The 23,010-nt window shown below is 41.3% G+C and overlaps 41 non-coding genes across 41 annotated transcripts; all 41 read left to right on the forward strand.

The window, feature by feature from the left end:
- Positions 1 to 262: 262 nt before the first annotated feature.
- Positions 263 to 344, forward strand: TRNAL-UAG (transfer RNA leucine (anticodon UAG)). Its single transcript has one exon. It is a non-coding gene; the product is annotated as a tRNA-Leu (tRNA).
- Positions 345 to 789: 445 nt separating this feature from the next.
- Positions 790 to 871, forward strand: TRNAL-AAG (transfer RNA leucine (anticodon AAG)). Its single transcript has one exon. It is a non-coding gene; the product is annotated as a tRNA-Leu (tRNA).
- A 485-nt stretch (positions 872 to 1,356) lies between these two features.
- TRNAL-UAG (transfer RNA leucine (anticodon UAG)) lies at positions 1,357 to 1,438 on the forward strand. Its single transcript has one exon. It is a non-coding gene; the product is annotated as a tRNA-Leu (tRNA).
- A 445-nt stretch (positions 1,439 to 1,883) lies between these two features.
- Positions 1,884 to 1,965, forward strand: TRNAL-AAG (transfer RNA leucine (anticodon AAG)). Its single transcript has one exon. It is a non-coding gene; the product is annotated as a tRNA-Leu (tRNA).
- A 485-nt stretch (positions 1,966 to 2,450) lies between these two features.
- TRNAL-UAG (transfer RNA leucine (anticodon UAG)) lies at positions 2,451 to 2,532 on the forward strand. Its single transcript has one exon. It is a non-coding gene; the product is annotated as a tRNA-Leu (tRNA).
- A 446-nt stretch (positions 2,533 to 2,978) lies between these two features.
- TRNAL-AAG (transfer RNA leucine (anticodon AAG)) lies at positions 2,979 to 3,060 on the forward strand. Its single transcript has one exon. It is a non-coding gene; the product is annotated as a tRNA-Leu (tRNA).
- A 485-nt stretch (positions 3,061 to 3,545) lies between these two features.
- On the forward strand, positions 3,546 to 3,627 carry TRNAL-UAG (transfer RNA leucine (anticodon UAG)). The gene has a single exon. It is a non-coding gene; the product is annotated as a tRNA-Leu (tRNA).
- A 445-nt stretch (positions 3,628 to 4,072) lies between these two features.
- TRNAL-AAG (transfer RNA leucine (anticodon AAG)) lies at positions 4,073 to 4,154 on the forward strand. The gene has a single exon. It is a non-coding gene; the product is annotated as a tRNA-Leu (tRNA).
- A 485-nt stretch (positions 4,155 to 4,639) lies between these two features.
- On the forward strand, positions 4,640 to 4,721 carry TRNAL-UAG (transfer RNA leucine (anticodon UAG)). Its single transcript has one exon. It is a non-coding gene; the product is annotated as a tRNA-Leu (tRNA).
- Positions 4,722 to 5,167: 446 nt separating this feature from the next.
- TRNAL-AAG (transfer RNA leucine (anticodon AAG)) lies at positions 5,168 to 5,249 on the forward strand. The gene has a single exon. It is a non-coding gene; the product is annotated as a tRNA-Leu (tRNA).
- Positions 5,250 to 5,734: 485 nt separating this feature from the next.
- Positions 5,735 to 5,816, forward strand: TRNAL-UAG (transfer RNA leucine (anticodon UAG)). The gene has a single exon. It is a non-coding gene; the product is annotated as a tRNA-Leu (tRNA).
- A 445-nt stretch (positions 5,817 to 6,261) lies between these two features.
- Positions 6,262 to 6,343, forward strand: TRNAL-AAG (transfer RNA leucine (anticodon AAG)). The gene has a single exon. It is a non-coding gene; the product is annotated as a tRNA-Leu (tRNA).
- Positions 6,344 to 6,828: 485 nt separating this feature from the next.
- Positions 6,829 to 6,910, forward strand: TRNAL-UAG (transfer RNA leucine (anticodon UAG)). Its single transcript has one exon. It is a non-coding gene; the product is annotated as a tRNA-Leu (tRNA).
- Positions 6,911 to 7,355: 445 nt separating this feature from the next.
- Positions 7,356 to 7,437, forward strand: TRNAL-AAG (transfer RNA leucine (anticodon AAG)). Its single transcript has one exon. It is a non-coding gene; the product is annotated as a tRNA-Leu (tRNA).
- Positions 7,438 to 7,922: 485 nt separating this feature from the next.
- Positions 7,923 to 8,004, forward strand: TRNAL-UAG (transfer RNA leucine (anticodon UAG)). Its single transcript has one exon. It is a non-coding gene; the product is annotated as a tRNA-Leu (tRNA).
- Positions 8,005 to 8,449: 445 nt separating this feature from the next.
- On the forward strand, positions 8,450 to 8,531 carry TRNAL-AAG (transfer RNA leucine (anticodon AAG)). Its single transcript has one exon. It is a non-coding gene; the product is annotated as a tRNA-Leu (tRNA).
- A 485-nt stretch (positions 8,532 to 9,016) lies between these two features.
- On the forward strand, positions 9,017 to 9,098 carry TRNAL-UAG (transfer RNA leucine (anticodon UAG)). The gene has a single exon. It is a non-coding gene; the product is annotated as a tRNA-Leu (tRNA).
- A 445-nt stretch (positions 9,099 to 9,543) lies between these two features.
- Positions 9,544 to 9,625, forward strand: TRNAL-AAG (transfer RNA leucine (anticodon AAG)). The gene has a single exon. It is a non-coding gene; the product is annotated as a tRNA-Leu (tRNA).
- A 485-nt stretch (positions 9,626 to 10,110) lies between these two features.
- On the forward strand, positions 10,111 to 10,192 carry TRNAL-UAG (transfer RNA leucine (anticodon UAG)). The gene has a single exon. It is a non-coding gene; the product is annotated as a tRNA-Leu (tRNA).
- A 445-nt stretch (positions 10,193 to 10,637) lies between these two features.
- Positions 10,638 to 10,719, forward strand: TRNAL-AAG (transfer RNA leucine (anticodon AAG)). The gene has a single exon. It is a non-coding gene; the product is annotated as a tRNA-Leu (tRNA).
- A 485-nt stretch (positions 10,720 to 11,204) lies between these two features.
- On the forward strand, positions 11,205 to 11,286 carry TRNAL-UAG (transfer RNA leucine (anticodon UAG)). The gene has a single exon. It is a non-coding gene; the product is annotated as a tRNA-Leu (tRNA).
- Positions 11,287 to 11,731: 445 nt separating this feature from the next.
- On the forward strand, positions 11,732 to 11,813 carry TRNAL-AAG (transfer RNA leucine (anticodon AAG)). The gene has a single exon. It is a non-coding gene; the product is annotated as a tRNA-Leu (tRNA).
- Positions 11,814 to 12,298: 485 nt separating this feature from the next.
- On the forward strand, positions 12,299 to 12,380 carry TRNAL-UAG (transfer RNA leucine (anticodon UAG)). Its single transcript has one exon. It is a non-coding gene; the product is annotated as a tRNA-Leu (tRNA).
- A 1,013-nt stretch (positions 12,381 to 13,393) lies between these two features.
- Positions 13,394 to 13,475, forward strand: TRNAL-UAG (transfer RNA leucine (anticodon UAG)). The gene has a single exon. It is a non-coding gene; the product is annotated as a tRNA-Leu (tRNA).
- A 445-nt stretch (positions 13,476 to 13,920) lies between these two features.
- Positions 13,921 to 14,002, forward strand: TRNAL-AAG (transfer RNA leucine (anticodon AAG)). Its single transcript has one exon. It is a non-coding gene; the product is annotated as a tRNA-Leu (tRNA).
- Positions 14,003 to 14,487: 485 nt separating this feature from the next.
- Positions 14,488 to 14,569, forward strand: TRNAL-UAG (transfer RNA leucine (anticodon UAG)). Its single transcript has one exon. It is a non-coding gene; the product is annotated as a tRNA-Leu (tRNA).
- A 445-nt stretch (positions 14,570 to 15,014) lies between these two features.
- On the forward strand, positions 15,015 to 15,096 carry TRNAL-AAG (transfer RNA leucine (anticodon AAG)). Its single transcript has one exon. It is a non-coding gene; the product is annotated as a tRNA-Leu (tRNA).
- Positions 15,097 to 15,581: 485 nt separating this feature from the next.
- Positions 15,582 to 15,663, forward strand: TRNAL-UAG (transfer RNA leucine (anticodon UAG)). Its single transcript has one exon. It is a non-coding gene; the product is annotated as a tRNA-Leu (tRNA).
- Positions 15,664 to 16,108: 445 nt separating this feature from the next.
- TRNAL-AAG (transfer RNA leucine (anticodon AAG)) lies at positions 16,109 to 16,190 on the forward strand. The gene has a single exon. It is a non-coding gene; the product is annotated as a tRNA-Leu (tRNA).
- A 485-nt stretch (positions 16,191 to 16,675) lies between these two features.
- TRNAL-UAG (transfer RNA leucine (anticodon UAG)) lies at positions 16,676 to 16,757 on the forward strand. The gene has a single exon. It is a non-coding gene; the product is annotated as a tRNA-Leu (tRNA).
- Positions 16,758 to 17,202: 445 nt separating this feature from the next.
- On the forward strand, positions 17,203 to 17,284 carry TRNAL-AAG (transfer RNA leucine (anticodon AAG)). Its single transcript has one exon. It is a non-coding gene; the product is annotated as a tRNA-Leu (tRNA).
- A 485-nt stretch (positions 17,285 to 17,769) lies between these two features.
- TRNAL-UAG (transfer RNA leucine (anticodon UAG)) lies at positions 17,770 to 17,851 on the forward strand. Its single transcript has one exon. It is a non-coding gene; the product is annotated as a tRNA-Leu (tRNA).
- Positions 17,852 to 18,296: 445 nt separating this feature from the next.
- Positions 18,297 to 18,378, forward strand: TRNAL-AAG (transfer RNA leucine (anticodon AAG)). The gene has a single exon. It is a non-coding gene; the product is annotated as a tRNA-Leu (tRNA).
- Positions 18,379 to 18,863: 485 nt separating this feature from the next.
- On the forward strand, positions 18,864 to 18,945 carry TRNAL-UAG (transfer RNA leucine (anticodon UAG)). The gene has a single exon. It is a non-coding gene; the product is annotated as a tRNA-Leu (tRNA).
- A 445-nt stretch (positions 18,946 to 19,390) lies between these two features.
- TRNAL-AAG (transfer RNA leucine (anticodon AAG)) lies at positions 19,391 to 19,472 on the forward strand. The gene has a single exon. It is a non-coding gene; the product is annotated as a tRNA-Leu (tRNA).
- A 485-nt stretch (positions 19,473 to 19,957) lies between these two features.
- On the forward strand, positions 19,958 to 20,039 carry TRNAL-UAG (transfer RNA leucine (anticodon UAG)). Its single transcript has one exon. It is a non-coding gene; the product is annotated as a tRNA-Leu (tRNA).
- A 445-nt stretch (positions 20,040 to 20,484) lies between these two features.
- On the forward strand, positions 20,485 to 20,566 carry TRNAL-AAG (transfer RNA leucine (anticodon AAG)). Its single transcript has one exon. It is a non-coding gene; the product is annotated as a tRNA-Leu (tRNA).
- A 485-nt stretch (positions 20,567 to 21,051) lies between these two features.
- TRNAL-UAG (transfer RNA leucine (anticodon UAG)) lies at positions 21,052 to 21,133 on the forward strand. Its single transcript has one exon. It is a non-coding gene; the product is annotated as a tRNA-Leu (tRNA).
- A 445-nt stretch (positions 21,134 to 21,578) lies between these two features.
- TRNAL-AAG (transfer RNA leucine (anticodon AAG)) lies at positions 21,579 to 21,660 on the forward strand. The gene has a single exon. It is a non-coding gene; the product is annotated as a tRNA-Leu (tRNA).
- Positions 21,661 to 22,145: 485 nt separating this feature from the next.
- Positions 22,146 to 22,227, forward strand: TRNAL-UAG (transfer RNA leucine (anticodon UAG)). Its single transcript has one exon. It is a non-coding gene; the product is annotated as a tRNA-Leu (tRNA).
- Positions 22,228 to 22,672: 445 nt separating this feature from the next.
- Positions 22,673 to 22,754, forward strand: TRNAL-AAG (transfer RNA leucine (anticodon AAG)). Its single transcript has one exon. It is a non-coding gene; the product is annotated as a tRNA-Leu (tRNA).
- The last annotated feature ends 256 nt before the right edge of the window (positions 22,755 to 23,010 follow it).

The following is a 23,010-nucleotide window of genomic DNA, read 5'->3' on the forward strand; positions in this document are numbered from 1 at the left end:
CCTCTGCTGCCACCTCCACTACCTCTGAGGTTTTCAAATTCTTATCTCATGTAGCTTAATGATTTGCTTACTTTTAAATGAGCTTATCCTTTAATCTTTTCATATGATACTTGTACATTTTGATGTTTAGGAAAAGACAATTCTCAGAATTATTGCTTTGTCCTGTTGGAGAGAGATATGCCCGTTAGCACACATACACTACTTTAAAATAAAATCAGCTATACTTCCCTTACTCCAAGGACATTTTATCGCTTTTCACCCAGGTAGCATGGCCGAGCGGTCTAAGGCGCTGGATTTAGGCTCCAGTCTCTTTGGAGGCGTGGGTTCAAATCCCACTGCTGCCAGCTTTTAGTGTTGGGCAAAGAACAATCTTGTGACGATTAGCAAATTAGGTAAATCAGTGAGTTTTCAGAAATACCTTGACTGTGTCAGTATGGAATCGAGGAAGCATTTGCAGCAACATGGTTCGTGGGGTCTAGATGTGCTGGTTTAAGGTTGCAGTCTCTTTGGGTGTGTGGGTTTGAATCCCGCTGGTGCCACTCTTACTACCTCGGAGGTTTTCAAATTCTTATCTCATGTAGCGTAATGATTTGCTTACTTTTTACTGAGCTTATCCTTTAATCTTTTCATATGATACTTGTATATTTTGATGTTTAGGAAAAGACAATTCTCAGAATTATTGCTTTGTCTTTTTGGAGAGTGATATGCCCATTACCACACATACACTACTTTAAAATGAAATCAGCTATACTTGCCTTACTCCAAGGAAGTTGACACGGCTGTCATCCAGGTAGCATGGCCGAGCGGTCTAAGGCGCTGGATTAAGGCTCCAGTCTCTTTGGAGGCGTGGGTTCAAATCCCACTGCTGCCAGCTTTTGCAGTCAGGAAGTTCATGAAAAGTCGAATTTAATAGTAGATTGGGTTGTGCAAAGAACAATCTTGTGATGATGATCAAATTAGGTAAATCAGTGAGTTTTCAGAAATACCTGAACAGTTTTGCTATTTAATGGAGCAAGCATTTGCAGTGTCATGGTCGTGGAGTCTAGATGTGCTGGATTAAGGCTGCAGTCTCTTTGGGTGTGTGGGCTTGAATCCCTCTGCTGCCACCTCCACTACCTCTGAGGTTTTCAAATTCTTATCTCATGTAGCTTAATGATTTGCTTACTTTTAAATGAGCTTATCCTTTAATCTTTTCATATGATACTTGTACATTTTGATGTTTAGGAAAAGACAATTCTCAGAATTATTGCTTTGTCCTGTTGGAGAGAGATATGCCCGTTAGCACACATACACTACTTTAAAATAAAATCAGCTATACTTCCCTTACTCCAAGGACATTTTATCGCTTTTCACCCAGGTAGCATGGCCGAGCGGTCTAAGGCGCTGGATTTAGGCTCCAGTCTCTTTGGAGGCGTGGGTTCAAATCCCACTGCTGCCAGCTTTTAGTGTTGGGCAAAGAACAATCTTGTGACGATTAGCAAATTAGGTAAATCAGTGAGTTTTCAGAAATACCTTGACTGTGTCAGTATGGAATCGAGGAAGCATTTGCAGCAACATGGTTCGTGGGGTCTAGATGTGCTGGTTTAAGGTTGCAGTCTCTTTGGGTGTGTGGGTTTGAATCCCGCTGGTGCCACTCTTACTACCTCGGAGGTTTTCAAATTCTTATCTCATGTAGCGTAATGATTTGCTTACTTTTTACTGAGCTTATCCTTTAATCTTTTCATATGATACTTGTATATTTTGATGTTTAGGAAAAGACAATTCTCAGAATTATTGCTTTGTCTTTTTGGAGAGTGATATGCCCATTACCACACATACACTACTTTAAAATGAAATCAGCTATACTTGCCTTACTCCAAGGAAGTTGACACGGCTGTCATCCAGGTAGCATGGCCGAGCGGTCTAAGGCGCTGGATTAAGGCTCCAGTCTCTTTGGAGGCGTGGGTTCAAATCCCACTGCTGCCAGCTTTTGCAGTCAGGAAGTTCATGAAAAGTCGAATTTAATAGTAGATTGGGTTGTGCAAAGAACAATCTTGTGATGATGATCAAATTAGGTAAATCAGTGAGTTTTCAGAAATACCTGAACAGTTTTGCTATTTAATGGAGCAAGCATTTGCAGTGTCATGGTCGTGGAGTCTAGATGTGCTGGATTAAGGCTGCAGTCTCTTTGGGTGTGTGGGCTTGAATCCCTCTGCTGCCACCTCCACTACCTCTGAGGTTTTCAAATTCTTATCTCATGTAGCTTAATGATTTGCTTACTTTTAAATGAGCTTATCCTTTAATCTTTTCATATGATACTTGTACATTTTGATGTTTAGGAAAAGACAATTCTCAGAATTATTGCTTTGTCCTGTTGGAGAGAGATATGCCCGTTAGCACACATACACTACTTTAAAATAAAATCAGCTATACTTCCCTTACTCCAAGGACATTTTATCGCTTTTCACCCAGGTAGCATGGCCGAGCGGTCTAAGGCGCTGGATTTAGGCTCCAGTCTCTTTGGAGGCGTGGGTTCAAATCCCACTGCTGCCAGCTTTTAGTGTTGGGCAAAGAACAATCTTGTGACGATTAGCAAATTAGGTAAATCAGTGAGTTTTCAGAAATACCTGGACTGTGTCAGTATGGAATCGAGGAAGCATTTGCAGCAACATGGTTCGTGGGGTCTAGATGTGCTGGTTTAAGGTTGCAGTCTCTTTGGGTGTGTGGGTTTGAATCCCGCTGGTGCCACTCTTACTACCTCGGAGGTTTTCAAAATTCTTATCTCATGTAGCGTAATGATTTGCTTACTTTTTACTGAGCTTATCCTTTAATCTTTTCATATGATACTTGTATATTTTGATGTTTAGGAAAAGACAATTCTCAGAATTATTGCTTTGTCTTTTTGGAGAGTGATATGCCCATTACCACACATACACTACTTTAAAATGAAATCAGCTATACTTGCCTTACTCCAAGGAAGTTGACACGGCTGTCATCCAGGTAGCATGGCCGAGCGGTCTAAGGCGCTGGATTAAGGCTCCAGTCTCTTTGGAGGCGTGGGTTCAAATCCCACTGCTGCCAGCTTTTGCAGTCAGGAAGTTCATGAAAAGTCGAATTTAATAGTAGATTGGGTTGTGCAAAGAACAATCTTGTGATGATGATCAAATTAGGTAAATCAGTGAGTTTTCAGAAATACCTGAACAGTTTTGCTATTTAATGGAGCAAGCATTTGCAGTGTCATGGTCGTGGAGTCTAGATGTGCTGGATTAAGGCTGCAGTCTCTTTGGGTGTGTGGGCTTGAATCCCTCTGCTGCCACCTCCACTACCTCTGAGGTTTTCAAATTCTTATCTCATGTAGCTTAATGATTTGCTTACTTTTAAATGAGCTTATCCTTTAATCTTTTCATATGATACTTGTACATTTTGATGTTTAGGAAAAGACAATTCTCAGAATTATTGCTTTGTCCTGTTGGAGAGAGATATGCCCGTTAGCACACATACACTACTTTAAAATAAAATCAGCTATACTTCCCTTACTCCAAGGACATTTTATCGCTTTTCACCCAGGTAGCATGGCCGAGCGGTCTAAGGCGCTGGATTTAGGCTCCAGTCTCTTTGGAGGCGTGGGTTCAAATCCCACTGCTGCCAGCTTTTAGTGTTGGGCAAAGAACAATCTTGTGACGATTAGCAAATTAGGTAAATCAGTGAGTTTTCAGAAATACCTTGACTGTGTCAGTATGGAATCGAGGAAGCATTTGCAGCAACATGGTTCGTGGGGTCTAGATGTGCTGGTTTAAGGTTGCAGTCTCTTTGGGTGTGTGGGTTTGAATCCCGCTGGTGCCACTCTTACTACCTCGGAGGTTTTCAAATTCTTATCTCATGTACCGTAATGATTTGCTTACTTTTTACTGAGCTTATCCTTTAATCTTTTCATATGATACTTGTATATTTTGATGTTTAGGAAAAGACAATTCTCAGAATTATTGCTTTGTCTTTTTGGAGAGTGATATGCCCATTACCACACATACACTACTTTAAAATGAAATCAGCTATACTTGCCTTACTCCAAGGAAGTTGACACGGCTGTCATCCAGGTAGCATGGCCGAGCGGTCTAAGGCGCTGGATTAAGGCTCCAGTCTCTTTGGAGGCGTGGGTTCAAATCCCACTGCTGCCAGCTTTTGCAGTCAGGAAGTTCATGAAAAGTCGAATTTAATAGTAGATTGGGTTGTGCAAAGAACAATCTTGTGATGATGATCAAATTAGGTAAATCAGTGAGTTTTCAGAAATACCTGAACAGTTTTGCTATTTAATGGAGCAAGCATTTGCAGTGTCATGGTCGTGGAGTCTAGATGTGCTGGATTAAGGCTGCAGTCTCTTTGGGTGTGTGGGCTTGAATCCCTCTGCTGCCACCTCCACTACCTCTGAGGTTTTCAAATTCTTATCTCATGTAGCTTAATGATTTGCTTACTTTTAAATGAGCTTATCCTTTAATCTTTTCATATGATACTTGTACATTTTGATGTTTAGGAAAAGACAATTCTCAGAATTATTGCTTTGTCCTGTTGGAGAGAGATATGCCCGTTAGCACACATACACTACTTTAAAATAAAATCAGCTATACTTCCCTTACTCCAAGGACATTTTATCGCTTTTCACCCAGGTAGCATGGCCGAGCGGTCTAAGGCGCTGGATTTAGGCTCCAGTCTCTTTGGAGGCGTGGGTTCAAATCCCACTGCTGCCAGCTTTTAGTGTTGGGCAAAGAACAATCTTGTGACGATTAGCAAATTAGGTAAATCAGTGAGTTTTCAGAAATACCTGGACTGTGTCAGTATGGAATCGAGGAAGCATTTGCAGCAACATGGTTCGTGGGGTCTAGATGTGCTGGTTTAAGGTTGCAGTCTCTTTGGGTGTGTGGGTTTGAATCCCGCTGGTGCCACTCTTACTACCTCGGAGGTTTTCAAAATTCTTATCTCATGTAGCGTAATGATTTGCTTACTTTTTACTGAGCTTATCCTTTAATCTTTTCATATGATACTTGTATATTTTGATGTTTAGGAAAAGACAATTCTCAGAATTATTGCTTTGTCTTTTTGGAGAGTGATATGCCCATTACCACACATACACTACTTTAAAATGAAATCAGCTATACTTGCCTTACTCCAAGGAAGTTGACACGGCTGTCATCCAGGTAGCATGGCCGAGCGGTCTAAGGCGCTGGATTAAGGCTCCAGTCTCTTTGGAGGCGTGGGTTCAAATCCCACTGCTGCCAGCTTTTGCAGTCAGGAAGTTCATGAAAAGTCGAATTTAATAGTAGATTGGGTTGTGCAAAGAACAATCTTGTGATGATGATCAAATTAGGTAAATCAGTGAGTTTTCAGAAATACCTGAACAGTTTTGCTATTTAATGGAGCAAGCATTTGCAGTGTCATGGTCGTGGAGTCTAGATGTGCTGGATTAAGGCTGCAGTCTCTTTGGGTGTGTGGGCTTGAATCCCTCTGCTGCCACCTCCACTACCTCTGAGGTTTTCAAATTCTTATCTCATGTAGCTTAATGATTTGCTTACTTTTAAATGAGCTTATCCTTTAATCTTTTCATATGATACTTGTACATTTTGATGTTTAGGAAAAGACAATTCTCAGAATTATTGCTTTGTCCTGTTGGAGAGAGATATGCCCGTTAGCACACATACACTACTTTAAAATAAAATCAGCTATACTTCCCTTACTCCAAGGACATTTTATCGCTTTTCACCCAGGTAGCATGGCCGAGCGGTCTAAGGCGCTGGATTTAGGCTCCAGTCTCTTTGGAGGCGTGGGTTCAAATCCCACTGCTGCCAGCTTTTAGTGTTGGGCAAAGAACAATCTTGTGACGATTAGCAAATTAGGTAAATCAGTGAGTTTTCAGAAATACCTGGACTGTGTCAGTATGGAATCGAGGAAGCATTTGCAGCAACATGGTTCGTGGGGTCTAGATGTGCTGGTTTAAGGTTGCAGTCTCTTTGGGTGTGTGGGTTTGAATCCCGCTGGTGCCACTCTTACTACCTCGGAGGTTTTCAAATTCTTATCTCATGTAGCGTAATGATTTGCTTACTTTTTACTGAGCTTATCCTTTAATCTTTTCATATGATACTTGTATATTTTGATGTTTAGGAAAAGACAATTCTCAGAATTATTGCTTTGTCTTTTTGGAGAGTGATATGCCCATTACCACACATACACTACTTTAAAATGAAATCAGCTATACTTGCCTTACTCCAAGGAAGTTGACACGGCTGTCATCCAGGTAGCATGGCCGAGCGGTCTAAGGCGCTGGATTAAGGCTCCAGTCTCTTTGGAGGCGTGGGTTCAAATCCCACTGCTGCCAGCTTTTGCAGTCAGGAAGTTCATGAAAAGTCGAATTTAATAGTAGATTGGGTTGTGCAAAGAACAATCTTGTGATGATGATCAAATTAGGTAAATCAGTGAGTTTTCAGAAATACCTGAACAGTTTTGCTATTTAATGGAGCAAGCATTTGCAGTGTCATGGTCGTGGAGTCTAGATGTGCTGGATTAAGGCTGCAGTCTCTTTGGGTGTGTGGGCTTGAATCCCTCTGCTGCCACCTCCACTACCTCTGAGGTTTTCAAATTCTTATCTCATGTAGCTTAATGATTTGCTTACTTTTAAATGAGCTTATCCTTTAATCTTTTCATATGATACTTGTACATTTTGATGTTTAGGAAAAGACAATTCTCAGAATTATTGCTTTGTCCTGTTGGAGAGAGATATGCCCGTTAGCACACATACACTACTTTAAAATAAAATCAGCTATACTTCCCTTACTCCAAGGACATTTTATCGCTTTTCACCCAGGTAGCATGGCCGAGCGGTCTAAGGCGCTGGATTTAGGCTCCAGTCTCTTTGGAGGCGTGGGTTCAAATCCCACTGCTGCCAGCTTTTAGTGTTGGGCAAAGAACAATCTTGTGACGATTAGCAAATTAGGTAAATCAGTGAGTTTTCAGAAATACCTGGACTGTGTCAGTATGGAATCGAGGAAGCATTTGCAGCAACATGGTTCGTGGGGTCTAGATGTGCTGGTTTAAGGTTGCAGTCTCTTTGGGTGTGTGGGTTTGAATCCCGCTGGTGCCACTCTTACTACCTCGGAGGTTTTCAAATTCTTATCTCATGTAGCGTAATGATTTGCTTACTTTTTACTGAGCTTATCCTTTAATCTTTTCATATGATACTTGTATATTTTGATGTTTAGGAAAAGACAATTCTCAGAATTATTGCTTTGTCTTTTTGGAGAGTGATATGCCCATTACCACACATACACTACTTTAAAATGAAATCAGCTATACTTGCCTTACTCCAAGGAAGTTGACACGGCTGTCATCCAGGTAGCATGGCCGAGCGGTCTAAGGCGCTGGATTAAGGCTCCAGTCTCTTTGGAGGCGTGGGTTCAAATCCCACTGCTGCCAGCTTTTGCAGTCAGGAAGTTCATGAAAAGTCGAATTTAATAGTAGATTGGGTTGTGCAAAGAACAATCTTGTGATGATGATCAAATTAGGTAAATCAGTGAGTTTTCAGAAATACCTGAACAGTTTTGCTATTTAATGGAGCAAGCATTTGCAGTGTCATGGTCGTGGAGTCTAGATGTGCTGGATTAAGGCTGCAGTCTCTTTGGGTGTGTGGGCTTGAATCCCTCTGCTGCCACCTCCACTACCTCTGAGGTTTTCAAATTCTTATCTCATGTAGCTTAATGATTTGCTTACTTTTAAATGAGCTTATCCTTTAATCTTTTCATATGATACTTGTACATTTTGATGTTTAGGAAAAGACAATTCTCAGAATTATTGCTTTGTCCTGTTGGAGAGAGATATGCCCGTTAGCACACATACACTACTTTAAAATAAAATCAGCTATACTTCCCTTACTCCAAGGACATTTTATCGCTTTTCACCCAGGTAGCATGGCCGAGCGGTCTAAGGCGCTGGATTTAGGCTCCAGTCTCTTTGGAGGCGTGGGTTCAAATCCCACTGCTGCCAGCTTTTAGTGTTGGGCAAAGAACAATCTTGTGACGATTAGCAAATTAGGTAAATCAGTGAGTTTTCAGAAATACCTGGACTGTGTCAGTATGGAATCGAGGAAGCATTTGCAGCAACATGGTTCGTGGGGTCTAGATGTGCTGGTTTAAGGTTGCAGTCTCTTTGGGTGTGTGGGTTTGAATCCCGCTGGTGCCACTCTTACTACCTCGGAGGTTTTCGAATTCTTATCTCATGTAGCGTAATGATTTGCTTACTTTTTACTGAGCTTATCCTTTAATCTTTTCATATGATACTTGTATATTTTGATGTTTAGGAAAAGACAATTCTCAGAATTATTGCTTTGTCTTTTTGGAGAGTGATATGCCCATTACCACACATACACTACTTTAAAATGAAATCAGCTATACTTGCCTTACTCCAAGGAAGTTGACACGGCTGTCATCCAGGTAGCATGGCCGAGCGGTCTAAGGCGCTGGATTAAGGCTCCAGTCTCTTTGGAGGCGTGGGTTCAAATCCCACTGCTGCCAGCTTTTGCAGTCAGGAAGTTCATGAAAAGTCGAATTTAATAGTAGATTGGGTTGTGCAAAGAACAATCTTGTGATGATGATCAAATTAGGTAAATCAGTGAGTTTTCAGAAATACCTGAACAGTTTTGCTATTTAATGGAGCAAGCATTTGCAGTGTCATGGTCGTGGAGTCTAGATGTGCTGGATTAAGGCTGCAGTCTCTTTGGGTGTGTGGGCTTGAATCCCTCTGCTGCCACCTCCACTACCTCTGAGGTTTTCAAATTCTTATCTCATGTAGCTTAATGATTTGCTTACTTTTAAATGAGCTTATCCTTTAATCTTTTCATATGATACTTGTACATTTTGATGTTTAGGAAAAGACAATTCTCAGAATTATTGCTTTGTCCTGTTGGAGAGAGATATGCCCGTTAGCACACATACACTACTTTAAAATAAAATCAGCTATACTTCCCTTACTCCAAGGACATTTTATCGCTTTTCACCCAGGTAGCATGGCCGAGCGGTCTAAGGCGCTGGATTTAGGCTCCAGTCTCTTTGGAGGCGTGGGTTCAAATCCCACTGCTGCCAGCTTTTAGTGTTGGGCAAAGAACAATCTTGTGACGATTAGCAAATTAGGTAAATCAGTGAGTTTTCAGAAATACCTGGACTGTGTCAGTATGGAATCGAGGAAGCATTTGCAGCAACATGGTTCGTGGGGTCTAGATGTGCTGGTTTAAGGTTGCAGTCTCTTTGGGTGTGTGGGTTTGAATCCCGCTGGTGCCACTCTTACTACCTCGGAGGTTTTCAAATTCTTATCTCATGTAGCGTAATGATTTGCTTACTTTTTACTGAGCTTATCCTTTAATCTTTTCATATGATACTTGTATATTTTGATGTTTAGGAAAAGACAATTCTCAGAATTATTGCTTTGTCTTTTTGGAGAGTGATATGCCCATTACCACACATACACTACTTTAAAATGAAATCAGCTATACTTGCCTTACTCCAAGGAAGTTGACACGGCTGTCATCCAGGTAGCATGGCCGAGCGGTCTAAGGCGCTGGATTAAGGCTCCAGTCTCTTTGGAGGCGTGGGTTCAAATCCCACTGCTGCCAGCTTTTGCAGTCAGGAAGTTCATGAAAAGTCGAATTTAATAGTAGATTGGGTTGTGCAAAGAACAATCTTGTGATGATGATCAAATTAGGTAAATCAGTGAGTTTTCAGAAATACCTGAACAGTTTTGCTATTTAATGGAGCAAGCATTTGCAGTGTCATGGTCGTGGAGTCTAGATGTGCTGGATTAAGGCTGCAGTCTCTTTGGGTGTGTGGGCTTGAATCCCTCTGCTGCCACCTCCACTACCTCTGAGGTTTTCAAATTCTTATCTCATGTAGCTTAATGATTTGCTTACTTTTAAATGAGCTTATCCTTTAATCTTTTCATATGATACTTGTACATTTTGATGTTTAGGAAAAGACAATTCTCAGAATTATTGCTTTGTCCTGTTGGAGAGAGATATGCCCGTTAGCACACATACACTACTTTAAAATAAAATCAGCTATACTTCCCTTACTCCAAGGACATTTTATCGCTTTTCACCCAGGTAGCATGGCCGAGCGGTCTAAGGCGCTGGATTTAGGCTCCAGTCTCTTTGGAGGCGTGGGTTCAAATCCCACTGCTGCCAGCTTTTAGTGTTGGGCAAAGAACAATCTTGTGACGATTAGCAAATTAGGTAAATCAGTGAGTTTTCAGAAATACCTGGACTGTGTCAGTATGGAATCGAGGAAGCATTTGCAGCAACATGGTTCGTGGGGTCTAGATGTGCTGGTTTAAGGTTGCAGTCTCTTTGGGTGTGTGGGTTTGAATCCCGCTGGTGCCACTCTTACTACCTCGGAGGTTTTCGAATTCTTATCTCATGTAGCGTAATGATTTGCTTACTTTTTACTGAGCTTATCCTTTAATCTTTTCATATGATACTTGTATATTTTGATGTTTAGGAAAAGACAATTCTCAGAATTATTGCTTTGTCTTTTTGGAGAGTGATATGCCCATTACCACACATACACTACTTTAAAATGAAATCAGCTATACTTGCCTTACTCCAAGGAAGTTGACACGGCTGTCATCCAGGTAGCATGGCCGAGCGGTCTAAGGCGCTGGATTAAGGCTCCAGTCTCTTTGGAGGCGTGGGTTCAAATCCCACTGCTGCCAGCTTTTGCAGTCAGGAAGTTCATGAAAAGTCGAATTTAATAGTAGATTGGGTTGTGCAAAGAACAATCTTGTGATGATGATCAAATTAGGTAAATCAGTGAGTTTTCAGAAATACCTGAACAGTTTTGCTATTTAATGGAGCAAGCATTTGCAGTGTCATGGTCGTGGAGTCTAGATGTGCTGGATTAAGGCTGCAGTCTCTTTGGGTGTGTGGGCTTGAATCCCTCTGCTGCCACCTCCACTACCTCTGAGGTTTTCAAATTCTTATCTCATGTAGCTTAATGATTTGCTTACTTTTAAATGAGCTTATCCTTTAATCTTTTCATATGATACTTGTACATTTTGATGTTTAGGAAAAGACAATTCTCAGAATTATTGCTTTGTCCTGTTGGAGAGAGATATGCCCGTTAGCACACATACACTACTTTAAAATAAAATCAGCTATACTTCCCTTACTCCAAGGACATTTTATCGCTTTTCACCCAGGTAGCATGGCCGAGCGGTCTAAGGCGCTGGATTTAGGCTCCAGTCTCTTTGGAGGCGTGGGTTCAAATCCCACTGCTGCCAGCTTTTAGTGTTGGGCAAAGAACAATCTTGTGACGATTAGCAAATTAGGTAAATCAGTGAGTTTTCAGAAATACCTTGACTGTGTCAGTATGGAATCGAGGAAGCATTTGCAGCAACATGGTTCGTGGGGTCTAGATGTGCTGGTTTAAGGTTGCAGTCTCTTTGGGTGTGTGGGTTTGAATCCCGCTGGTGCCACTCTTACTACCTCGGAGGTTTTCAAATTCTTATCTCATGTAGCGTAATGATTTGCTTACTTTTTACTGAGCTTATCCTTTAATCTTTTCATATGATACTTGTATATTTTGATGTTTAGGAAAAGACAATTCTCAGAATTATTGCTTTGTCTTTTTGGAGAGTGATATGCCCATTACCACACATACACTACTTTAAAATGAAATCAGCTATACTTGCCTTACTCCAAGGAAGTTGACACGGCTGTCATCCAGGTAGCATGGCCGAGCGGTCTAAGGCGCTGGATTAAGGCTCCAGTCTCTTTGGAGGCGTGGGTTCAAATCCCACTGCTGCCAGCTTTTGCAGTCAGGAAGTTCATGAAAAGTCGAATTTAATAGTAGATTGGGTTGTGCAAAGAACAATCTTGTGATGATGATCAAATTAGGTAAATCAGTGAGTTTTCAGAAATACCTGAACAGTTTTGCTATTTAATGGAGCAAGCATTTGCAGTGTCATGGTCGTGGAGTCTAGATGTGCTGGATTAAGGCTGCAGTCTCTTTGGGTGTGTGGGCTTGAATCCCTCTGCTGCCACCTCCACTACCTCTGAGGTTTTCAAATTCTTATCTCATGTAGCTTAATGATTTGCTTACTTTTAAATGAGCTTATCCTTTAATCTTTTCATATGATACTTGTACATTTTGATGTTTAGGAAAAGACAATTCTCAGAATTATTGCTTTGTCCTGTTGGAGAGAGATATGCCCGTTAGCACACATACACTACTTTAAAATAAAATCAGCTATACTTCCCTTACTCCAAGGACATTTTATCGCTTTTCACCCAGGTAGCATGGCCGAGCGGTCTAAGGCGCTGGATTTAGGCTCCAGTCTCTTTGGAGGCGTGGGTTCAAATCCCACTGCTGCCAGCTTTTAGTGTTGGGCAAAGAACAATCTTGTGACGATTAGCAAATTAGGTAAATCAGTGAGTTTTCAGAAATACCTGGACTGTGTCAGTATGGAATCGAGGAAGCATTTGCAGCAACATGGTTCGTGTGGTCTAGATGTGCTGGTTTAAGGTTGCAGTCTCTTTGGGTGTGTGGGTTTGAATCCCGCTGGTGCCACTCTTACTACCTCGGAGGTTTTCAAAATTCTTATCTCATGTAGCGTAATGATTTGCTTACTTTTTACTGAGCTTATCCTTTAATCTTTTCATATGATACTTGTATATTTTGATGTTTAGGAAAAGACAATTCTCAGAATTATTGCTTTGTCTTTTTGGAGAGTGATATGCCCATTACCACACATACACTACTTTAAAATGAAATCAGCTATACTTGCCTTACTCCAAGGAAGTTGACACGGCTGTCATCCAGGTACCATGGCCGAGCGGTCTAAGGCGCTGGATTAAGGCTCCAGTCTCTTTGGAGGCGTGGGTTCAAATCCCACTGCTGCCAGCTTTTGCAGTCAGGAAGTTCATGAAAAGTCGAATTTAATAGTAGATTGGGTTGTGCAAAGAACAATCTTGTGATGATGATCAAATTAGGTAAATCAGTGAGTTTTCAGAAATACCTGAACAGTTTTGCTATTTAATGGAGCAAGCATTTGCAGTGTCATGGTCGTGGAGTCTAGATGTGCTGGATTAAGGCTGCAGTCTCTTTGGGTGTGTGGGCTTGAATCCCTCTGCTGCCACCTCCACTACCTCTGAGGTTTTCAAATTCTTATCTCATGTAGCTTAATGATTTGCTTACTTTTAAATGAGCTTATCCTTTAATCTTTTCATATGATACTTGTACATTTTGATGTTTAGGAAAAGACAATTCTCAGAATTATTGCTTTGTCCTGTTGGAGAGAGATATGCCCGTTAGCACACATACACTACTTTAAAATAAAATCAGCTATACTTCCCTTACTCCAAGGACATTTTATCGCTTTTCACCCAGGTAGCATGGCCGAGCGGTCTAAGGCGCTGGATTTAGGCTCCAGTCTCTTTGGAGGCGTGGGTTCAAATCCCACTGCTGCCAGCTTTTAGTGTTGGGCAAAGAACAATCTTGTGACGATTAGCAAATTAGGTAAATCAGTGAGTTTTCAGAAATACCTTGACTGTGTCAGTATGGAATCGAGGAAGCATTTGCAGCAACATGGTTCGTGGGGTCTAGATGTGCTGGTTTAAGGTTGCAGTCTCTTTGGGTGTGTGGGTTTGAATCCCGCTGGTGCCACTCTTACTACCTCAGAGGTTTTCAAATTCTTATCTCATGTAGCGTAATGATTTGCTTACTTTTTACTGAGCTTATCCTTTAATCTTTTCATATGATACTTGTATATTTTGATGTTTAGGAAAAGACAATTCTCAGAATTATTGCTTTGTCTTTTTGGAGAGTGATATGCCCATTACCACACATACACTACTTTAAAATGAAATCAGCTATACTTGCCTTACTCCAAGGAAGTTGACACGGCTGTCATCCAGGTAGCATGGCCGAGCGGTCTAAGGCGCTGGATTAAGGCTCCAGTCTCTTTGGAGGCGTGGGTTCAAATCCCACTGCTGCCAGCTTTTGCAGTCAGGAAGTTCATGAAAAGTCGAATTTAATAGTAGATTGGGTTGTGCAAAGAACAATCTTGTGATGATGATCAAATTAGGTAAATCAGTGAGTTTTCAGAAATACCTGAACAGTTTTGCTATTTAATGGAGCAAGCATTTGCAGTGTCATGGTCGTGGAGTCTAGATGTGCTGGATTAAGGCTGCAGTCTCTTTGGGTGTGTGGGCTTGAATCCCTCTGCTGCCACCTCCACTACCTCTGAGGTTTTCAAATTCTTATCTCATGTAGCTTAATGATTTGCTTACTTTTAAATGAGCTTATCCTTTAATCTTTTCATATGATACTTGTACATTTTGATGTTTAGGAAAAGACAATTCTCAGAATTATTGCTTTGTCCTGTTGGAGAGAGATATGCCCGTTAGCACACATACACTACTTTAAAATAAAATCAGCTATACTTCCCTTACTCCAAGGACATTTTATCGCTTTTCACCCAGGTAGCATGGCCGAGCGGTCTAAGGCGCTGGATTTAGGCTCCAGTCTCTTTGGAGGCGTGGGTTCAAATCCCACTGCTGCCAGCTTTTAGTGTTGGGCAAAGAACAATCTTGTGACGATTAGCAAATTAGGTAAATCAGTGAGTTTTCAGAAATACCTGGACTGTGTCAGTATGGAATCGAGGAAGCATTTGCAGCAACATGGTTCGTGGGGTCTAGATGTGCTGGTTTAAGGTTGCAGTCTCTTTGGGTGTGTGGGTTTGAATCCCGCTGGTGCCACTCTTACTACCTCGGAGGTTTTCAAATTCTTATCTCATGTAGCGTAATGATTTGCTTACTTTTTACTGAGCTTATCCTTTAATCTTTTCATATGATACTTGTATATTTTGATGTTTAGGAAAAGACAATTCTCAGAATTATTGCTTTGTCTTTTTGGAGAGTGATATGCCCATTACCACACATACACTACTTTAAAATGAAATCAGCTATACTTGCCTTACTCCAAGGAAGTTGACACGGCTGTCATCCAGGTAGCATGGCCGAGCGGTCTAAGGCGCTGGATTAAGGCTCCAGTCTCTTTGGAGGCGTGGGTTCAAATCCCACTGCTGCCAGCTTTTGCAGTCAGGAAGTTCATGAAAAGTCTAATTTAATAGTAGATTGGGTTGTGCAAAGAACAATCTTGTGATGATGATCAAATTAGGTAAATCAGTGAGTTTTCAGAAATACCTGAACAGTTTTGCTATTTAATGGAGCAAGCATTTGCAGTGTCATGGTCGTGGAGTCTAGATGTGCTGGATTAAGGCTGCAGTCTCTTTGGGTGTGTGGGCTTGAATCCCTCTGCTGCCACCTCCACTACCTCTGAGGTTTTCAAATTCTTATCTCATGTAGCTTAATGATTTGCTTACTTTTAAATGAGCTTATCCTTTAATCTTTTCATATGATACTTGTACATTTTGATGTTTAGGAAAAGACAATTCTCAGAATTATTGCTTTGTCCTGTTGGAGAGAGATATGCCCGTTAGCACACATACACTACTTTAAAATAAAATCAGCTATACTTCCCTTACTCCAAGGACATTTTATCGCTTTTCACCCAGGTAGCATGGCCGAGCGGTCTAAGGCGCTGGATTTAGGCTCCAGTCTCTTTGGAGGCGTGGGTTCAAATCCCACTGCTGCCAGCTTTTAGTGTTGGGCAAAGAACAATCTTGTGACGATTAGCAAATTAGGTAAATCAGTGAGTTTTCAGAAATACCTGGACTGTGTCAGTATGGAATCGAGGAAGCATTTGCAGCAACATGGTTCGTGGGGTCTAGATGTGCTGGTTTAAGGTTGCAGTCTCTTTGGGTGTGTGGGTTTGAATCCCGCTGGTGCCACTCTTACTACCTCGGAGGTTTTCAAATTCTTATCTCATGTAGCGTAATGATTTGCTTACTTTTTACTGAGCTTATCCTTTAATCTTTTCATATGATACTTGTATATTTTGATGTTTAGGAAAAGACAATTCTCAGAATTATTGCTTTGTCTTTTTGGAGAGTGATATGCCCATTACCACACATACACTACTTTAAAATGAAATCAGCTATACTTGCCTTACTCCAAGGAAGTTGACACGGCTGTCATCCAGGTAGCATGGCCGAGCGGTCTAAGGCGCTGGATTAAGGCTCCAGTCTCTTTGGAGGCGTGGGTTCAAATCCCACTGCTGCCAGCTTTTGCAGTCAGGAAGTTCATGAAAAGTCGAATTTAATAGTAGATTGGGTTGTGCAAAGAACAATCTTGTGATGATGATCAAATTAGGTAAATCAGTGAGTTTTCAGAAATACCTGAACAGTTTTGCTATTTAATGGAGCAAGCATTTGCAGTGTCATGGTCGTGGAGTCTAGATGTGCTGGATTAAGGCTGCAGTCTCTTTGGGTGTGTGGGCTTGAATCCCTCTGCTGCCACCTCCACTACCTCTGAGGTTTTCAAATTCTTATCTCATGTAGCTTAATGATTTGCTTACTTTTAAATGAGCTTATCCTTTAATCTTTTCATATGATACTTGTACATTTTGATGTTTAGGAAAAGACAATTCTCAGAATTATTGCTTTGTCCTGTTGGAGAGAGATATGCCCGTTAGCACACATACACTACTTTAAAATAAAATCAGCTATACTTCCCTTACTCCAAGGACATTTTATCGCTTTTCACCCAGGTAGCATGGCCGAGCGGTCTAAGGCGCTGGATTTAGGCTCCAGTCTCTTTGGAGGCGTGGGTTCAAATCCCACTGCTGCCAGCTTTTAGTGTTGGGCAAAGAACAATCTTGTGACGATTAGCAAATTAGGTAAATCAGTGAGTTTTCAGAAATACCTGGACTGTGTCAGTATGGAATCGAGGAAGCATTTGCAGCAACATGGTTCGTGGGGTCTAGATGTGCTGGTTTAAGGTTGCAGTCTCTTTGGGTGTGTGGGTTTGAATCCCGCTGGTGCCACTCTTACTACCTCGGAGGTTTTCAAATTCTTATCTCATGTAGCGTAATGATTTGCTTACTTTTTACTGAGCTTATCCTTTAATCTTTTCATATGATACTTGTATATTTTGATGTTTAGGAAAAGACAATTCTCAGAATTATTGCTTTGTCTTTTTGGAGAGTGATATGCCCATTACCACACATACACTACTTTAAAATGAAATCAGCTATACCTGCCTTACTCCAAGGAAGTTGACACGGCTGTCATCCAGGTAGCATGGCCGAGCGGTCTAAGGCGCTGGATTAAGGCTCCAGTCTCTTTGGAGGCGTGGGTTCAAATCCCACTGCTGCCAGCTTTTGCAGTCAGGAAGTTCATGAAAAGTCGAATTTAATAGTAGATTGGGTTGTGCAAAGAACAATCTTGTGATGATGATCAAATTAGGTAAATCAGTGAGTTTTCAGAAATACCTGAACAGTTTTGCTATTTAATGGAGCAAGCATTTGCAGTGTCATGGTCGTGGAGTCTAGATGTGCTGGATTAAGGCTGCAGTCTCTTTGGGTGTGTGGGCTTGAATCCCTCTGCTGCCACCTCCACTACCTCTGAGGTTTTCAAATTCTTATCTCATGTAGCTTAATGATTTGCTTACTTTTAAATGAGCTTATCCTTTAATCTTTTCATATGATACTTGTACATTTTGATGTTTAGGAAAAGACAATTCTCAGAATTATTGCTTTGTCCTGTTGGAGAGAGATATGCCCGTTAGCACACATACACTACTTTAAAATAAAATCAGCTATACTTCCCTTACTCCAAGGACATTTTATCGCTTTTCACCCAGGTAGCATGGCCGAGCGGTCTAAGGCGCTGGATTTAGGCTCCAGTCTCTTTGGAGGCGTGGGTTCAAATCCCACTGCTGCCAGCTTTTAGTGTTGGGCAAAGAACAATCTTGTGACGATTAGCAAATTAGGTAAATCAGTGAGTTTTCAGAAATACCTTGACTGTGTCAGTATGGAATCGAGGAAGCATTTGCAGCAACATGGTTCGTGGGGTCTAGATGTGCTGGTTTAAGGTTGCAGTCTCTTTGGGTGTGTGGGTTTGAATCCCGCTGGTGCCACTCTTACTACCTCGGAGGTTTTCAAATTCTTATCTCATGTAGCGTAATGATTTGCTTACTTTTTACTGAGCTTATCCTTTAATCTTTTCATATGATACTTGTATATTTTGATGTTTAGGAAAAGACAATTCTCAGAATTATTGCTTTGTCTTTTTGGAGAGTGATATGCCCATTACCACACATACACTACTTTAAAATGAAATCAGCTATACTTGCCTTACTCCAAGGAAGTTGACACGGCTGTCATCCAGGTAGCATGGCCGAGCGGTCTAAGGCGCTGGATTAAGGCTCCAGTCTCTTTGGAGGCGTGGGTTCAAATCCCACTGCTGCCAGCTTTTGCAGTCAGGAAGTTCATGAAAAGTCGAATTTAATAGTAGATTGGGTTGTGCAAAGAACAATCTTGTGATGATGATCAAATTAGGTAAATCAGTGAGTTTTCAGAAATACCTGAACAGTTTTGCTATTTAATGGAGCAAGCATTTGCAGTGTCATGGTCGTGGAGTCTAGATGTGCTGGATTAAGGCTGCAGTCTCTTTGGGTGTGTGGGCTTGAATCCCTCTGCTGCCACCTCCACTACCTCTGAGGTTTTCAAATTCTTATCTCATGTAGCTTAATGATTTGCTTACTTTTAAATGAGCTTATCCTTTAATCTTTTCATATGATACTTGTACATTTTGATGTTTAGGAAAAGACAATTCTCAGAATTATTGCTTTGTCCTGTTGGAGAGAGATATGCCCGTTAGCACACATACACTACTTTAAAATAAAATCAGCTATACTTCCCTTACTCCAAGGACATTTTATCGCTTTTCACCCAGGTAGCATGGCCGAGCGGTCTAAGGCGCTGGATTTAGGCTCCAGTCTCTTTGGAGGCGTGGGTTCAAATCCCACTGCTGCCAGCTTTTAGTGTTGGGCAAAGAACAATCTTGTGACGATTAGCAAATTAGGTAAATCAGTGAGTTTTCAGAAATACCTGGACTGTGTCAGTATGGAATCGAGGAAGCATTTGCAGCAACATGGTTCGTGGGGTCTAGATGTGCTGGTTTAAGGTTGCAGTCTCTTTGGGTGTGTGGGTTTGAATCCCGCTGGTGCCACTCTTACTACCTCGGAGGTTTTCAAATTCTTATCTCATGTAGCGTAATGATTTGCTTACTTTTTACTGAGCTTATCCTTTAATCTTTTCATATGATACTTGTATATTTTGATGTTTAGGAAAAGACAATTCTCAGAATTATTGCTTTGTCTTTTTGGAGAGTGATATGCCCATTACCACACATACACTACTTTAAAATGAAATCAGCTATACTTGCCTTACTCCAAGGAAGTTGACACGGCTGTCATCCAGGTAGCATGGCCGAGCGGTCTAAGGCGCTGGATTAAGGCTCCAGTCTCTTTGGAGGCGTGGGTTCAAATCCCACTGCTGCCAGCTTTTGCAGTCAGGAAGTTCATGAAAAGTCGAATTTAATAGTAGATTGGGTTGTGCAAAGAACAATCTTGTGATGATGATCAAATTAGGTAAATCAGTGAGTTTTCAGAAATACCTGAACAGTTTTGCTATTTAATGGAGCAAGCATTTGCAGTGTCATGGTCGTGGAGTCTAGATGTGCTGGATTAAGGCTGCAGTCTCTTTGGGTGTGTGGGCTTGAATCCCTCTGCTGCCACCTCCACTACCTCTGAGGTTTTCAAATTCTTATCTCATGTAGCTTAATGATTTGCTTACTTTTAAATGAGCTTATCCTTTAATCTTTTCATATGATACTTGTACATTTTGATGTTTAGGAAAAGACAATTCTCAGAATTATTGCTTTGTCCTGTTGGAGAGAGATATGCCCGTTAGCACACATACACTACTTTAAAATAAAATCAGCTATACTTCCCTTACTCCAAGGACATTTTATCGCTTTTCACCCAGGTAGCATGGCCGAGCGGTCTAAGGCGCTGGATTTAGGCTCCAGTCTCTTTGGAGGCGTGGGTTCAAATCCCACTGCTGCCAGCTTTTAGTGTTGGGCAAAGAACAATCTTGTGACGATTAGCAAATTAGGTAAATCAGTGAGTTTTCAGAAATACCTGGACTGTGTCAGTATGGAATCGAGGAAGCATTTGCAGCAACATGGTTCGTGGGGTCTAGATGTGCTGGTTTAAGGTTGCAGTCTCTTTGGGTGTGTGGGTTTGAATCCCGCTGGTGCCACTCTTACTACCTCGGAGGTTTTCAAATTCTTATCTCATGTAGCGTAATGATTTGCTTACTTTTTACTGAGCTTATCCTTTAATCTTTTCATATGATACTTGTATATTTTGATGTTTAGGAAAAGACAATTCTCAGAATTATTGCTTTGTCTTTTTGGAGAGTGATATGCCCATTACCACACATACACTACTTTAAAATGAAATCAGCTATACTTGCCTTACTCCAAGGAAGTTGACACGGCTGTCATCCAGGTAGCATGGCCGAGCGGTCTAAGGCGCTGGATTAAGGCTCCAGTCTCTTTGGAGGCGTGGGTTCAAATCCCACTGCTGCCAGCTTTTGCAGTCAGGAAGTTCATGAAAAGTCGAATTTAATAGTAGATTGGGTTGTGCAAAGAACAATCTTGTGATGATGATCAAATTAGGTAAATCAGTGAGTTTTCAGAAATACCTGAACAGTTTTGCTATTTAATGGAGCAAGCATTTGCAGTGTCATGGTCGTGGAGTCTAGATGTGCTGGATTAAGGCTGCAGTCTCTTTGGGTGTGTGGGCTTGAATCCCTCTGCTGCCACCTCCACTACCTCTGAGGTTTTCAAATTCTTATCTCATGTAGCTTAATGATTTGCTTACTTTTAAATGAGCTTATCCTTTAATCTTTTCATATGATACTTGTACATTTTGATGTTTAGGAAAAGACAATTCTCAGAATTATTGCTTTGTCCTGTTGGAGAGAGATATGCCCGTTAGCACACATACACTACTTTAAAATAAAATCAGCTATACTTCCCTTACTCCAAGGACATTTTATCGCTTTTCACCCAGGTAGCATGGCCGAGCGGTCTAAGGCGCTGGATTTAGGCTCCAGTCTCTTTGGAGGCGTGGGTTCAAATCCCACTGCTGCCAGCTTTTAGTGTTGGGCAAAGAACAATCTTGTGACGATTAGCAAATTAGGTAAATCAGTGAGTTTTCAGAAATACCTGGACTGTGTCAGTATGGAATCGAGGAAGCATTTGCAGCAACATGGTTCGTGGGGTCTAGATGTGCTGGTTTAAGGTTGCAGTCTCTTTGGGTGTGTGGGTTTGAATCCCGCTGGTGCCACTCTTACTACCTCGGAGGTTTTCAAATTCTTATCTCATGTAGCGTAATGATTTGCTTACTTTTTACTGAGCTTATCCTTTAATCTTTTCATATGATACTTGTATATTTTGATGTTTAGGAAAAGACAATTCTCAGAATTATTGCTTTGTCTTTTTGGAGAGTGATATGCCCATTACCACACATACACTACTTTAAAATGAAATCAGCTATACTTGCCTTACTCCAAGGAAGTTGACACGGCTGTCATCCAGGTAGCATGGCCGAGCGGTCTAAGGCGCTGGATTAAGGCTCCAGTCTCTTTGGAGGCGTGGGTTCAAATCCCACTGCTGCCAGCTTTTGCAGTCAGGAAGTTCATGAAAAGTCGAATTTAATAGTAGATTGGGTTGTGCAAAGAACAATCTTGTGATGATGATCAAATTAGGTAAATCAGTGAGTTTTCAGAAATACCTGAACAGTTTTGCTATTTAATGGAGCAAGCATTTGCAGTGTCATGGTCGTGGAGTCTAGATGTGCTGGATTAAGGCTGCAGTCTCTTTGGGTGTGTGGGCTTGAATCCCTCTGCTGCCACCTCCACTACCTCTGAGGTTTTCAAATTCTTATCTCATGTAGCTTAATGATTTGCTTACTTTTAAATGAGCTTATCCTTTAATCTTTTCATATGATACTTGTACATTTTGATGTTTAGGAAAAGACAATTCTCAGAATTATTGCTTTGTCCTGTTGGAGAGAGATATGCCCGTTAGCACACATACACTACTTTAAAATAAAATCAGCTATACTTCCCTTACTCCAAGGACATTTTATCGCTTTTCACCCAGGTAGCATGGCCGAGCGGTCTAAGGCGCTGGATTTAGGCTCCAGTCTCTTTGGAGGCGTGGGTTCAAATCCCACTGCTGCCAGCTTTTAGTGTTGGGCAAAGAACAATCTTGTGACGATTAGCAAATTAGGTAAATCAGTGAGTTTTCAGAAATACCTGGACTGTGTCAGTATGGAATCGAGGAAGCATTTGCAGCAACATGGTTCGTGGGGTCTAGATGTGCTGGTTTAAGGTTGCAGTCTCTTTGGGTGTGTGGGTTTGAATCCCGCTGGTGCCACTCTTACTACCTCGGAGGTTTTCAAATTCTTATCTCATGTAGCGTAATGATTTGCTTACTTTTTACTGAGCTTATCCTTTAATCTTTTCATATGATACTTGTATATTTTGATGTTTAGGAAAAGACAATTCTCAGAATTATTGCTTTGTCTTTTTGGAGAGTGATATGCCCATTACCACACATACACTACTTTAAAATGAAATCAGCTATACTTGCCTTACTCCAAGGAAGTTGACACGGCTGTCATCCAGGTAGCATGGCCGAGCGGTCTAAGGCGCTGGATTAAGGCTCCAGTCTCTTTGGAGGCGTGGGTTCAAATCCCACTGCTGCCAGCTTTTGCAGTCAGGAAGTTCATGAAAAGTCGAATTTAATAGTAGATTGGGTTGTGCAAAGAACAATCTTGTGATGATGATCAAATTAGGTAAATCAGTGAGTTTTCAGAAATACCTGAACAGTTTTGCTATTTAATGGAGCAAGCATTTGCAGTGTCATGGTCGTGGAGTCTAGATGTGCTGGATTAAGGCTGCAGTCTCTTTGGGTGTGTGGGCTTGAATCCCTCTGCTGCCACCTCCACTACCTCTGAGGTTT

This window comes from Anomaloglossus baeobatrachus, chromosome 5 (genome assembly GCF_048569485.1).
Source record: "Anomaloglossus baeobatrachus isolate aAnoBae1 chromosome 5, aAnoBae1.hap1, whole genome shotgun sequence".
In the NCBI taxonomy this organism is placed as follows: Eukaryota; Metazoa; Chordata; class Amphibia; order Anura; family Aromobatidae; genus Anomaloglossus; species Anomaloglossus baeobatrachus.